The sequence below is a fragment of the Hyperoodon ampullatus genome (assembly GCF_949752795.1).
Source record: "Hyperoodon ampullatus genome assembly, chromosome: 10".
NCBI classification, from domain to species: Eukaryota; Metazoa; Chordata; class Mammalia; order Artiodactyla; family Ziphiidae; genus Hyperoodon; species Hyperoodon ampullatus.
Genome location: NC_136923.1, coordinates 4961403 through 4975125, shown reverse-complemented (window position 1 = coordinate 4975125; position 13723 = coordinate 4961403). Strand labels below are relative to the sequence as shown.

The window sequence follows — 13723 nt, the reverse complement described above, 5'->3', positions numbered from 1 at the left end:
ACAGTCTCTATAGAAAAATATATAATTAAAACATTCAAATTAAACAAAAAAGAATGGCTTTTGTTATTTTTCACATTGAACATATGATATTGTGATTTATAATACATGTCTATTTTGGTCTTGTGTCCATGGTTCCTAGATCATGGCTCCCAAGACTCTTGGAATTCCTAAGGGGTAAAAGCAATGGGAGCGTCTTGTTATAATATTTGGTGTTTTGTCCTCAGTTCCTAAAATAGCTTCAGAGTATAAAGGTGAAATGGGTGTCTTATTATTCATAACAAGTCCCTTTCAACTACACCTGAATTTGTACTAATGAGGTGACTTTTATAAAGTCCCCAGGTAACCCATGGATGGCGGCTAGTTACCAGGGGACCCAAACCATGTGATTAGAGGGTTGGAACTTTCAGTCCACCCCATCCCACCCAACCCAACCCCTACCCCAGGGAAGGAAAGAGGGACTAGAGATTACACTCAGTCACCAGAGGCCAACGATTTAATCTATCATGCCCATGTAATGAAGCTTCCATAAATATCCCTGAACCATTGGATTTGGAGAGCTTCCAGGTTGGTGAACACACGGAGGTCCTGGGAGAGGGCAGGGAAGCTCTAAGTCTCATCCCACATACCTTTCCCTATGCATCTCTTCCATCTGGCTGTTCCTGAGTTGCATCCTTTTGTAATAAAGCTGTAGTGTAGTAAGTAAAATATTTTCTCAAGTTCTTTTATCCGTTCTAGTAAATTAATCAAACCCAAGGAGTGGGTCATGAGAAGGTTCTAGAGCCAGCTGGTCAGAAACACAGGTGACAACCTGGATTTGTGATTGGCGACTAAAGAGGAATGGGAGGCAGCCTTGTGGGACTTAGCCCTTGACCTGTGGGATCTGATGCTATCCTCAGATAGTGTCAGAATTGCATTAAATTGTAGGACACCCAGCTAGTGCTGCAGAGAATTGCTTGGTGTGTGGGGGGAAACCCTACACATTTGGTAACCAACAGTGAAGTGTTCCGTATGAGTAGTAAAGGAGAGACACATAGTAATGTTTTTTCCTTTATACAAACATCAATGTCTTTTTTTAAACCTCATTTTTAGGTAAATCCCACTAAAAGAGTAAAAAATAACTACCCAGTAAAGTTAGTCTGGATGTGACAAACTGTGTCTCATCTAAATGAGGAAACTGATTTATTTTATTCAATTGATTTTATTTAGTAAAACACTAGAGCCACAAATCCTCATCATGATGAAAACAAGATGTAAAAGTCGATGGACCTAGAGTCTGTCATACAGAGTGAAGTAAGTCAGACAGAGAAAAACAAAAACCATATGCTAATGCACAGATATGGAATTTAAAAAAAACGGTACTGATGAACCTAGAGGCAGGGCAGGAATAAAGATGCAGATGTAGAGAATGGACTTGAGGACACGGGGAGGGGGAAGGGTAAGCTGGGACGAAGTGAGAGAGTAGCATTGACATATATACACTACCAAATGTAAAATGGATGGCTAGTGGGAAGCTACTACATAGCACAGGGAGATCGGCTTGACGCTTTGTGACCACCTAGAGGGGTGGGATAGGGAGGGCGGGACGGAGGCTCAAGAGGGAGGGGATATGGGGATATATGTATACATATAGCTGATTCACTTTGTTGTACAGCAGAAACTAATACAACATTGTAAAGCAATTATACTCCAATGAAGATTAAAAAAAAAAGATGTAAAAAAGTCAAGCTTATCTTGATCTCTGTACCAACCTACAAACCTCTGTACCCTAATGCAACAGAAGATAATGAGATAGAACTGTAAGCAGACAACAAGGAATATATATCACAAACTAGTAGGTAGACCCAAGGCAGGTAATTTATACTGTGGCCTAAATTCTTCTCAGCTATAATCAGGTCATAAACCTTTATTCCCCTTCTTACAAAGCTAAACTTCTGATAATTAGAAAATAGACTGAATTCTATCTTTATGCAAAGAAACTTAAGCAAGGTCACCTTATACCCTAAGGCCCTCTGAGTAAACATTCCTAGGAAGAATATATTAATCTCACACATATTTATCTGCTTAAACTTAATTTGATTCTATGTTCAGTGTAACTCATCACAAATCATGTAAAGACAATGTATGATAACCAAGGAATATGGAAAATGGAAGAAACCTTATCAAAGAAACATTTCAAGTCATAACAATCGCACTTAACAGTAACAAAATGGGGTAGATTATTTTCTTCAGCTGTTTTGCATTCTTGCAGCAGACAACAGTTCCAAGGAGTAGAAAACTTGGACCCTGTTCTTTTGCTAGAAGAATGTACAGTTGTGACCTGAACCATCCACAATCATTGAAAACAAGTCTAAAGTTGTTGGAAAGCCTGTGGTGAGCTTAAGCCAGAAAGCAATGTTTGAGATATTCTAGTCCTAAGGTGGTTATTTAAATGTGTATTTGCATAACTGCTTAACAGGAGACTTTTACTAATAAACCAAGAGTAGGCTCCCTAAGATTGTATATGTTCTAATAAGTCTCTATTATGGTAAAGTCCTAGAAAACATTTTCCACAGAGCATCCATATGGGGGAGGTTATATACCAATCTTCAGTTCCTCTGAAGCACTAGTCCACTATAAACTTCTTATAAAGAAATGCTCAGAAATAAATAGATCAGAATTAGAGCTCTATTTCACTCTTACGGCCTTTCATTCATTTCGTGATTTTTACATTGCTAAGAGAAAAATGCTGCTGAGATGCAAATCTTCTCAATAAATACAGGATCAGCCATTATGAAAAAAAATCTCAAGTTTTGGTGATTCCAGTATCACTTTTAGATTCACTGGTGCAGAAGGGCTTTTGCCTCTGTGTTAACAATGAGAGAGAACAGGGTATTATATAAACCAGGAAAGAAGAAAACCACCATCACAACAGAAAAACTTCAGCAGGTACTCTATAGCACTGCAGTCACATTCACAATACTCAAATCAAGATATGTATAGTGAAGAAGTTGTAGGTTTATTGCTGACTTACCTTTGTTAGTTGGATTTCACAAACTAACCATCCCCTCACCAAAAACAAAAAAGGGAGTTTAGGGAGAAGCTAAGGTTTTTGTTTTTAAGGTGATAGAATTTTGAGGTTTAACAGATGAAGCTGTTCAAGTTCTACTGCAGAACACACTAACTTTAATGAAATAGTACTTATATATGTTACACGGAATTTAACAAATCGAAAACATATTTACTAAGCCATCTGTGATACTATACACTTTAAAATATTTGCTCATCTATTCTAAACTTGTTTTCATTTTTCTCTCTTTGATATAATGAAGCAGAGTAAATGATAAAGTCCATTGTTGGAATCCCTTGTTGCTTATATATTTACTCTCCCATTTAGTCAGGCTATAGGCTTGAAAGATACCTTAATACTTTTTCCTATGTAGAGATGGCTTGAGAATCAGAAACCTTCAAATTTCTAAAGCTGACAGCAGAAGAGCTAAGCAGAGGTTTGGATGAAGTGCAACAACTTCCTAGCATACTCCTGAGCCACTACTTCATTCACAGCCTAACTTCCCCGCAGTGTTTTAAATTTAAGTGCTCAACCTATGAATTCCTATCTATAGTCCCAGAATCTTAGAAGAAATATTAGAAGTCATTTCTTCCAACTCTCAATTGGAGTCGTGGATTTTTCCTACAACATGCATGATGTGTGGTTCTCCAGCCTTTGCCTCATCACCCCAAGGCAGCCTACCTCAAAACTGGACAGTTGTATTGTAAAATTTGTTCTTATATTGTACTAGTGTCATATTTCTAAGACAAGTACAAATGATTTTCATATTATCAAAAAATTCTTTAGAGGGAAATTATCCTGACTTTTAATTTTGGTCTAAATACAGGATACATGCACCACAGTGTGTATACAAGACAAGCAATGAGTCATGGAAAGAAAACATTATAACTTTCATTTATATTTTTTATTCATCCTTTTCATATCTATTTTTGTGTTATATGAGATACATAATATATAGGAACAATTATATAAAATATTAAAATACATAAAATATAAAAACATTAGAGATACACTAAAAGGTGTGGGTGAGCAAAATAATTTGGAGGCCACTACTCTAGACTGTTAATGAACTTTCCGTTATTTTTTTTAAAAATTAGGTCATAGGAGGCCTACCTATATGATTATGAATTTTCAATAGATATTAAATACTCATAAACAGTGTACCACCAACCATGTATAAATAAATGTTCAGCATCAGACCTTAAGGGCACCCAAATAATCTTTCAAGATATCAAAATAATAAAGTGACTTTCTTGGCAAAAGAGTGCAGAACTAGTGGCAAAGAAATGGACTATCCAACTCTCCATCAAGCTTACACCATGCGTGTGGCAATTGTGTACAGGTACACATACACTCATACATACGTACAAACATACACACACGCCCAGAGGGGGGATAAAGACCTGTGAGGATATCTTTCATTATCCCTCCAACCTAAATCTAAAAATTCAAACTAAGTTGACTGAATTTATCTACCTTTAAAGGCCTAAGCTGGATTCTCCAAAATCTTAATATTGGAAGTGATCCTCAGAACATACCAAGTCCATTTCAATTAACATTGAAAATACTGTTATCCTTGAAATTAGTTTTCAAGTACATTACTGTTTAGAGCACACTCTCAAAATGCTTTATTATAGCACACTATCAAAATGCTTTATTATTTGTTCATGTTGTCATAAGTAGTATTCTAAAAAGAAGGCAAGGGAATGATGAATGAGTCTTTGGAAAATCACTATATCCAGCACCTTTAGAAAGGCGAGCACATTTAAATTAAATTAGGTTTTCAGGGCTTCCCTGGTGGCGCAGTGGTTGAGAGTCCGCCTGCCGATGCAGGGGACACGGGCTCGTGCCCCGGTCCGGGAAGCTCCCACATGCCGCGGTGCAGCTGGGACCGTGAGCCATGGGCGCTGAGCCTGCGCGTCTGGAGCCTGTGCTCCGCAACGGGAGAGGCCACAACAGTGAGAGGCCCGCGTACCGCAAAAAAAAAAAAAAAAAGAAAAAAAAATTAGGTTTTCAAAGCACATTGTCTACTTTCTGTTATTTAAAACCAAAACAACCTTACTGACCAAAGTAAAAATCCTGAAGTTATTTACCAACCACAGGGTCTCTGCAAAAGTTCAGAATTTGTGCCAACATTTGTTAAAAATTAGCTCCAAAACCAGGTTGGTAATTAAAAATAAGACTTTGGGATTATTATTAGGGTTAACCAAGAAAATTATGTTTAAAATACACTGCAGCCAGTAAGAACCACTAGTACAATGCAGAAGAATTAGCAATTTCATTAAACAATACTCTCAGCAGTACCAGAAGGTACCAACAGAGGGCCTCTAGAAATAGTGGTAGTAAAGCTTTCTAAAAACATCTTTCCCAAGTAAGCCAGGGAATGAATTAATTCCCTGGTACTGATATTTGCTAAAAAGAAAGTTTAAGTTCAAATTAAATTGTCAACAACTGATTAAGACTCTAGCTCAGAAATTAAATCTGGGAATTTCTCTTAAACTAAAAAAATTCACCCCCAAACCAGGAAAGCAATATTCAAATGTCAAATACTGCTTTCCAGATTACAACTTTGCACTGTAGGATCAAATTTTTCTAACAGTTTAAACAGAAGTGCCAGCTCTTCAGAACATTATTTTTTTAAAAAACTATGTGACGTCTAAGAAGATCATAAAATCACAAATATGGTGGAAAAGCAACATTTGCTATCTTACTATCCACTATCCTGAATATAAGTAAATTGCTAACAAGAATTTCTTCCTCTTAGGGCCCTACAGACCCAGACCAATCCATATCATCACTTCTGATTTTCTGAGAGATACTTTATTACAATTTCAGAGGCTGAAATTTCTATTATTTTGAGCTGGGAATTTTTTTTTTTAAGACAAAACAAAAAGTTCACTAGAAAAGTCTTCTAACATTCTCAAAATTACTGAGCATCTATATTTTTAAAGCACTATCTACAAAATTTTCAACTGCTCTGAATTAAATTCTATGATTTTCCCCAGGTAAAAATCAAAGATGATATGAAAAATAAGTCAAACTGCAAAAAGGAAAAACAGCTTCAAAATAGAGTTGTCTATATTAAAAGAAGCATATAAGACCTTAGAATTAGAAAAGCAATAGCTAAGCTCTAGTCACCACTGTAACCATATCTGGACATTGTACTTTGTTCTGGAGACCATCATTTAAGAATTACTGAAGAACTAGAACAACCAAGAGTTGATGGACCAGTGTGACTAAATATTCAAAATTACAATGTGAAAGAACACCCTAGTGCTTGCTTCAGCAGCACATATACTAAAATTGGAACACAGAGTACAGTAACACGGCCCCTGAACAAGGATGACATTCAAATTCGTGAAGCGCTCCATATTTTTCATGGGGCTCTAGGGTCCTTAGTGAATTGTTTAAACCACAAATTTAAATCTGTGACTGCCAAGAATCTTCCTGATTTGGAGTTTCCTGGTGGAACCCAGGGAGATTCCAAATTCATTTGGCATCCCAGAATCTCATAGCTAGAAGGCCATTCTTTAGGTCAGTTTTCTCTTTGAGCTATCTGCTCCAGGCCTTACTGATGGCTACAAGATTTTTCTTGGCAAGACCCACAGCAGCAAAGGGTAGTGGTCAAAAGCATGACTTTTGGAGCTAGAAAGACTTGGTTCTGATATCCAATAAACTTCTTAACAGTTGTGTGAACTTGACAATCACTTCAACCTCAATTTTTTGTTTCCTCACTTATGATATAGAGATAACTTCACAGTACAGTGTTTGCGAGGATTCACTACTGCATTCTACACTTAGAATGCTTGGATAAATAAATATTTGTTGAATTAAAAAATAAAAAAGTCCGGAGCCTGTGCTCCGCAACGGGAGGGGCCACAGCAGTGAGAGGCCTGCGTACCGCAAAAAATAAATAAATAAATAAACAAACAGATAAATAAATAAATAAGGAACAAAGAATATCCCAAGGACTAGGGATTATTAGCCTCGAGAAGGGACTATTCAGAGACAACACACTGCGAAAGCAATTCATACCTGCAGAGGCAGTACACATTCTGATTGGCCCTAACTGGAGAAATACAAGGAACCAGATTTCGGTTTAACATGCTAGATTTGCCTAACAGAGGCATCCACAAGTAGAATGGGCTTCTTTGGGAGCCCAGACAACCACCTGGGGAGAATGTTACCAAGCTTAATGACTGCAGAAGTACCCCCCAATTTAAGATGTTGTGTTAATTCAAGGCTCAAAAAGAGAAGTAGAACTTTCTTAGGACAATGCTCCAGCACTCTTGCCTTACCCCTCCAGATGGCTATAGAAACTTGGCAGGGCAGGGGATGACAAGAAAAACACACAATTAAAAATAATCATTGCTACTAACTGCCATGTTACCTGCCACCAGTCAGATTACCTGGAGGCAAAGATAAATCAGTCAATTACTTCTCATTTCCTACTTTTTTTTTTTGCATTACGCGGGCCTCTCACTGTTGTGGCCTCTCCCGTTGCGGAGCACAGGCTCCGGACGCACAGGCTCAGTGGCCATGGCTCACAGGCCTAGCCAGGCTCCGGACGCGCAGGCTCAGCAGCCATGGCTCACGAGGCTAGCCGCTCCGCGGCATGTGGGATCTTCCCAGACAGGGGCACGAACCCGCGTCCCCTGCATCGGCAGGCGGACTCTCAACCACTGCGCCACCAGGGAAGCCCCTCACTTCCTACTTTTAAAACAGTGGAGGTTAATAAGACTGTGGTTACTTTTGGACTTGGAGCAATTTCACTATGGCCTTTTGACATAGATATGAAAATGAGAGACACTTCTTTCTTTTAGTTAAATTTCTACTTTATTCATTTCTAATATAAGAGTTGATTATCAGACTTCAAATCTTGTTTTAATTTAATCGTTAAGACGAACTGTTTAATTTTTTTCTTTAGGTGTTTCAGGAAAATTAGTCTACTTAGATGTATCTTCCAACTGGTTGGGAGGTTACCAATTTTTTGGCAGTCTAGAGCCTTCTAAGATTTTCTACACTCTTTGCCTTTATATTATACTCTTCACACTAAGTACATGATAACAAACCTACAATATTAAGGCACCTGTGCTTAGTAGAGTCGAGCAAAAGACTTAGACTCAGCCATGTACTAGCTCACTAGTCTTAGGCAAATTTAAAATTTTCCCTAAGCCCTACTTACCTCATTTGTAACAAAGGAGATCAGACCTACCTCAAAAAGCTGACATGCAACTTAAATTACATGTGGATGTGTAATTTAAATTACACCAGACACTCAAAAAGCTGAGTATGATCCCATACAATGATATTGAAACAAAGTCACTTCCATAACACATTCTTGCAAAGACTACTACCAACTACATGGAAAAGATTCTCAATTATCAAATGAGTCATTAAAACTCAGTATTCTTGGGCTTCCCTGGTGGCACAGTGGTTAAGAATCCTCCTGCCAATGCAGGGGACATGGGTTCGAGCCCTGGTCCGGAAAGATCTCACATGCCGCAGAGCAACTAAGCCCATGAGCCACAACTACTGAGCCCGTGTGCTGCAACTACTGAAGCCCATAGGCCTAAAGCCTGTGCTCCAGAACAAGAGAAGCCACCACAATGAGAAGCCCGTGCACTACAACACAGAGTAGCCCCCGCTCGCCACAACTAGAGAAAGCTCAGGTGCAGCAACGAAGACCCAATGCAGGAAAAAAAAAAAAAAAAAAACCCTCAGTATTCTCAGGGAAGGTTTCTTGGTATCTTAAGGCCATAAGAAAGATGATAAAGGATAGTTCTCACCTTCATCCCTTAACTATAATTCTGCAAATTATGTTATGGTTAATATGAGACTTTAAGTATGAACTCTCTTTTCCACCCCAGTCTCAACCTCACAATGCAGAAATAGCTCCATGGAGGCTATTTAACTGCCTATCCAACTAAATAGAAGAGGCCTTATTTTACATACTATATATAGCTAATACACTTTTCCTTATTATTTTATTTAGATATCTGAGAGTCCAGAATGTCATTGCTCATATTTTAATTATGAACAGTATTAAAATAACTCTAGGGAATCATTACAGTATTCTATTTCCATTGTTACTGTAAAAGATGACAAGTTATTTAAAAGTATTAACATAAGAAACCAAACAAGAGTATTGTTGAAATCAGCCTTTGTCACTGCTCTTAGATTTCCGCCCTCATTCAAAAAGCTTATCTAAGTTACCAATATTTGGAAAAAGGAAAAACTTTTTTGTCCCCTACTTGAAAGAACTGGTGTTCTTCGATTCTTTGACATAGTCAACAGGATAAAGAGGCGAAAATGCTGAACACAGAATCAGAAGGAACCCAGGGACCTGGTCCTGATATCACTCATAACTTAGCTGCGTTACCTCAGGCAGGTTTTAACATTTTTGGACCTGTAAAGTGAGGAGCTTGATTAGGATTAGCCCAAAAGCTGAACAGTCTCTGAGTCTTTGCTAATCACCTGGCAATAGCCAGTGATCTTTTGACTGAAAATCATTTGTGTTGCAAGGGACTCATTTTGTAACCGAAGGTTTCTAAATTCTTAGCTTCCTTGTTATTACAATATCGAAATCTGTGTCACGGCTCCTCACTCTAGTAAGATGTTACCGTGATAAAATAAAACGTAATTGTCAGTTCTTAATAAATATTTGACTTGATCTTGGGCTGAAGATATGAATATTTTTTATAATATATAAACCAATAAATCCTTGCTAATCCTTTTTACAAAGGGATTTGTCATAATATTAATTTTTGAAATCAAACATATTTTATATATTTTAAATGATTCTATTTAGGAAAAAAGATGTTTTCAAAGTCTAACTATACATAAAATGAGAGACACAAATTAATGCATAATAAATATACGCTGACCCTGAAGTATGAAAGCTCAAAAGTGAAATCCGGTCTGCTCCCACTGACTGACAAGATCACAGGACATAAGGAGGTAACATCAAAATAAGTCAATTTTTAACAAACACTTACTAAAGCCCAATATTATGCTAATTGGCCAAAGTTGCCTACCTTTCTTTAGATAAAATGCTGTACTATGATCGCGGAAGAAAAACCAATCTGTTCTAGTGATTATCTTCTATAATACACGATCCTGGTCTGTCCTTCTGCCTATTTATTTACCTGTAAGTCTTTGGAAGCTAACAGTCCCAAGACAAATCCTTGTATCAGTGTTCTGGATAAACAGAAGAGTAGTGGACTTTGAGTGCTAAAATTCTCCCCCACTCCTAAGATTCAAGGCTATTGGTAAAGTACTCAAATCCCTTGTGAATAAAAGGGGAAAGCAGAAGTTAAGTCACATACTACAATACATCCCTTTACAGGTCTAATTACTCTAAAGACTCTATATATTTTGCAATATAAAGGAAAAGGAGGTTAAATTTAACTTAAAGAGTGAACTTGACTTTGCATTATGTTGAGCGTTCTCACAAAAGCTGCTGCTTGGAACAGAAGGACTACAACTCAGATTTAAAAAACAAAACCAAACAAAACTTGAGGAGGCATCCCTATGATGACAACTGTGCATGATAAACTTAGCAAGGTCAAGAACATCCTATCTATACCTTCAATTCCACTCTTAGGACAACCATATTAAAAGTCAACATAGGGGCTTCCCTGGTGGCGCAGTGGTTGGGAGTCTGCCTGCCGATGCAGGGGACGCGGGTTCGTGCCCCAGTCCCGGAAGATCCCACATTCCACGGAGCGGCTGGGCCCGTGAGCCATGGCTGCTGAGCCTGCGCGTCCAGAGCCTGTGCTCCGCAACGGGAGAGGCCACAAGAGTGAGAGGCCCGTGCACAGCCAAAAAAAAAAAAAAAAAAAAAAAGTCAACGTAGGATCATTAAGGATAATAAAGATATCTTTTGGGTCACTACATAAATATACTATATTAAGAGAAACATACACATTCTAGACATCTAAGCTAGGGTCAATAAACCTAAAAGTTACTTCCTTTGGCACGCAAGTTTTGTTCTATAAAGTACCTTTACTGGAGAACAACTAAAAAAGCCAAAATACATCTTCATCTCTTATTCCTACTTTTGCATTCCCATATGATTCCCTTGATAGGGAATAAAATATTCCCTTAACAGCGTCAGCTCCCTAACTGACACTAAATACACAAAAAAGAGAGATCTGTATTGGTTTTCATTTAAAAACTACAATTTTCAACTGTTTTTTAGGAAAACAGACATTATTTTACTAGTTCTCCCAAGCATACCTTTGGGTTTTAAATTTTGTTTCTCTTTAATTATTTTAAATTCTAACATTGTCATTAAATTCTACCTACTCTACTATTGTCTATTCCATTTCCATAGTTATCAATTCAGTTCAGTATTTTAAAAGAGCACCTACCACTATATGATAGTCACTACTCAATCCAGCCCATATCCTAACGATTCCCTGTACTAGTTACTTCTCAAGGTATAATCCCATCATTATTAATGGCCTGTCAGGAGGAGTCATCCCCTCACTTCCACCTACTTCTCCTGGTCTAGGGGCACCACCTTGTGGTGAGCAACAGGAATTACCTTTCCCATCATCTCATTTCTTCCCCCGTGGGAGAACATTACACCTGGGCTTTCTGGTTTTGCTCGCAGCTCAATTAATTCAATCTTACAAATCTCCCTTTCATTTGAACAGAGCAGAATGTCATCCTGGTGCAATTTACCACAGAGGATAGAGTTCCTTATTTATAAACGCTGGATAATTCACAAACTCTAAGTCTACAAAATACTTGTTACTGAGTAAGAATGAGAAGGAATGGGTTTTTGAGAGGTAATTCAAAGATGAACTCCAGACAGCGGCAGATGCTGAGCTCTGTATGCATTTTCCAGCGTTGGCCTCAGCTGGGAAGTCCTTCCGGGCCTGCACAGGCCCGATCCCACCTTGTGGAGATACGGGCCGATGGGGAAAGACGTCTGAAGCTCCTGCTGCTCCTGAGGTGCCAGCCTGGAGGCAGTGTAAGCAGCTGGGGCGGTGCTGCGTGGGACCTCCGGTACAGGAGGAAGGTGACAGGTGGTGCCTTTCCCTTGAGCTCTGCCCGCAGCTATGTAGTCCCACTGAATGGAAAATCCACACGTAGGCCTGGAAACCATGATTCTATCGAAGGTGGTTCAGACTATTCAGTGTGAAATCATCCCAACATTTTGGGCTCTTAGCCACCAAAACGTAGGAATTACAACAGGAAGAGTAAACCTACCTCTCTCCTTCTACCTCACCTGCCTGCCTCAACCCTTTCTTCTTTTCTCTAATTTCCAGATTCAGCCAGGCATTACAAAAAAATTCCCTTTCTTGAGAGAAATGTGCTCTCATGCACCTCAGGAGATTTGTTTGTAGCCTATGGTTTTAAATAGCCCAATTATTTCCCAGTGGTAGAAAATCAATTTTATGGATCTTCAAACAGATGTAATAACCATCATGAATAATAAAATTAAATATTAAAGTGGCAAAAAAAATTCCCTTTCTCTCTGTCCAAACTGAAAGAAGCCCACAAAACTTCCCTAACTGCAGCCTAATAAAGGTATATTACTTTTTCTAACTTCATCTATAAACAGGAGAGTGATAGTGAGCTCTGAAGTGATACTAACCTTTAAATAGAGAACCAAGATCACTAACCTCAAAGTTTCCCTTCACACGGTCCTCATATTGGCTAGGCCCTAGGGTTCTATGCGGGGTATAAATAAAGATAACTAGCACATGGTCCTAGCTCTTGAGAGGCTCACAATTGGGGTTTCTTCTTCTTTTTCTTCCTTTTTTTTTTTCTTTTTTTTGTAAAGGTCTCACATATTTATTACTGAGCCAAACACTAGTGCAGAAACACTGACACAAAGAGAAAAATCATTTTCCCAGTAAAACACATCCAGCTGTTCTGATGGTAGTGATGTTTTCAGAGTGATATGGTAAGATGCAAGTGACCCTGACACAGCATAAATATGTGTGCCATCTCATGTGTGGGGCTCCTTACAAGACCCAGCTTGGTTCTTCTCCTATGTCTTCTCTTGGAGACATACCTGATTTTATTACCAGCTTTCATTCGAATTCTTTGGGGAATGGGACGATTCTGCTTTTGTTTCTTCGCCAGGAATCGCTTGACCCTGAAAGTTTGTGAGAAGACATGGCAAGGAGAAAATTCAACCACATATAGGATGGCGGAGAAGAAAGAGGAATTTCTTCTTCTTCTATTTTAAAGCACATCTCAGCTATTTTGAAACGTGAAATCTGCATGTATTGTGTTGTCTTACAATGGAGAAGATCTATACTGAGTGTGCTTCATACTCCTAAAACATCTCCAAGGAGCACATTCTCTATAAAGCCCCTGTCAACAACTTGACCCCATACTTAGCTCTCCCTTCTAGGAACTTCTACTGTCCTTAATTTCAGTAACAGCTGATTATATAGTGTTCTCTAACAAAGCTTTTAACTGATAAGAAAGGGTTAAAATATGCTATAGATATTAATAGCCTCAGACCTCTAGGTGGCCAAGTAGAGCCTACAGTGATTGGATCAACCACCTCAGCTGTAAACATGTCATCACTTTATCCTGCTTCTAATTTTCAAATTAGAACTTTAAATATTATTTAGTACAATGACCTCATCTTGAAAATGAAGGAAATGAAACCTAGAGAATTTAATTTGTTTAAGGTCACACTGATAT

The 13723-nt window shown here is 38.3% G+C and overlaps 1 protein-coding gene and 1 pseudogene across 2 annotated transcripts in view; both read right to left on the bottom strand.

The window, feature by feature from the left end:
- TMCC1 (transmembrane and coiled-coil domain family 1) overlaps positions 1-13723 on the bottom strand; it is a gene marked incomplete at its 5' end in the record, with an annotated part of 154764 nt that overhangs the window by 120630 nt on the left and 20411 nt on the right. The window lies entirely within an intron of this gene.
- Positions 12285-13446, bottom strand: LOC307058807 (annotated as a pseudogene). Its single transcript has one exon. The product of its transcript is annotated as an uncharacterized misc_RNA (transcript).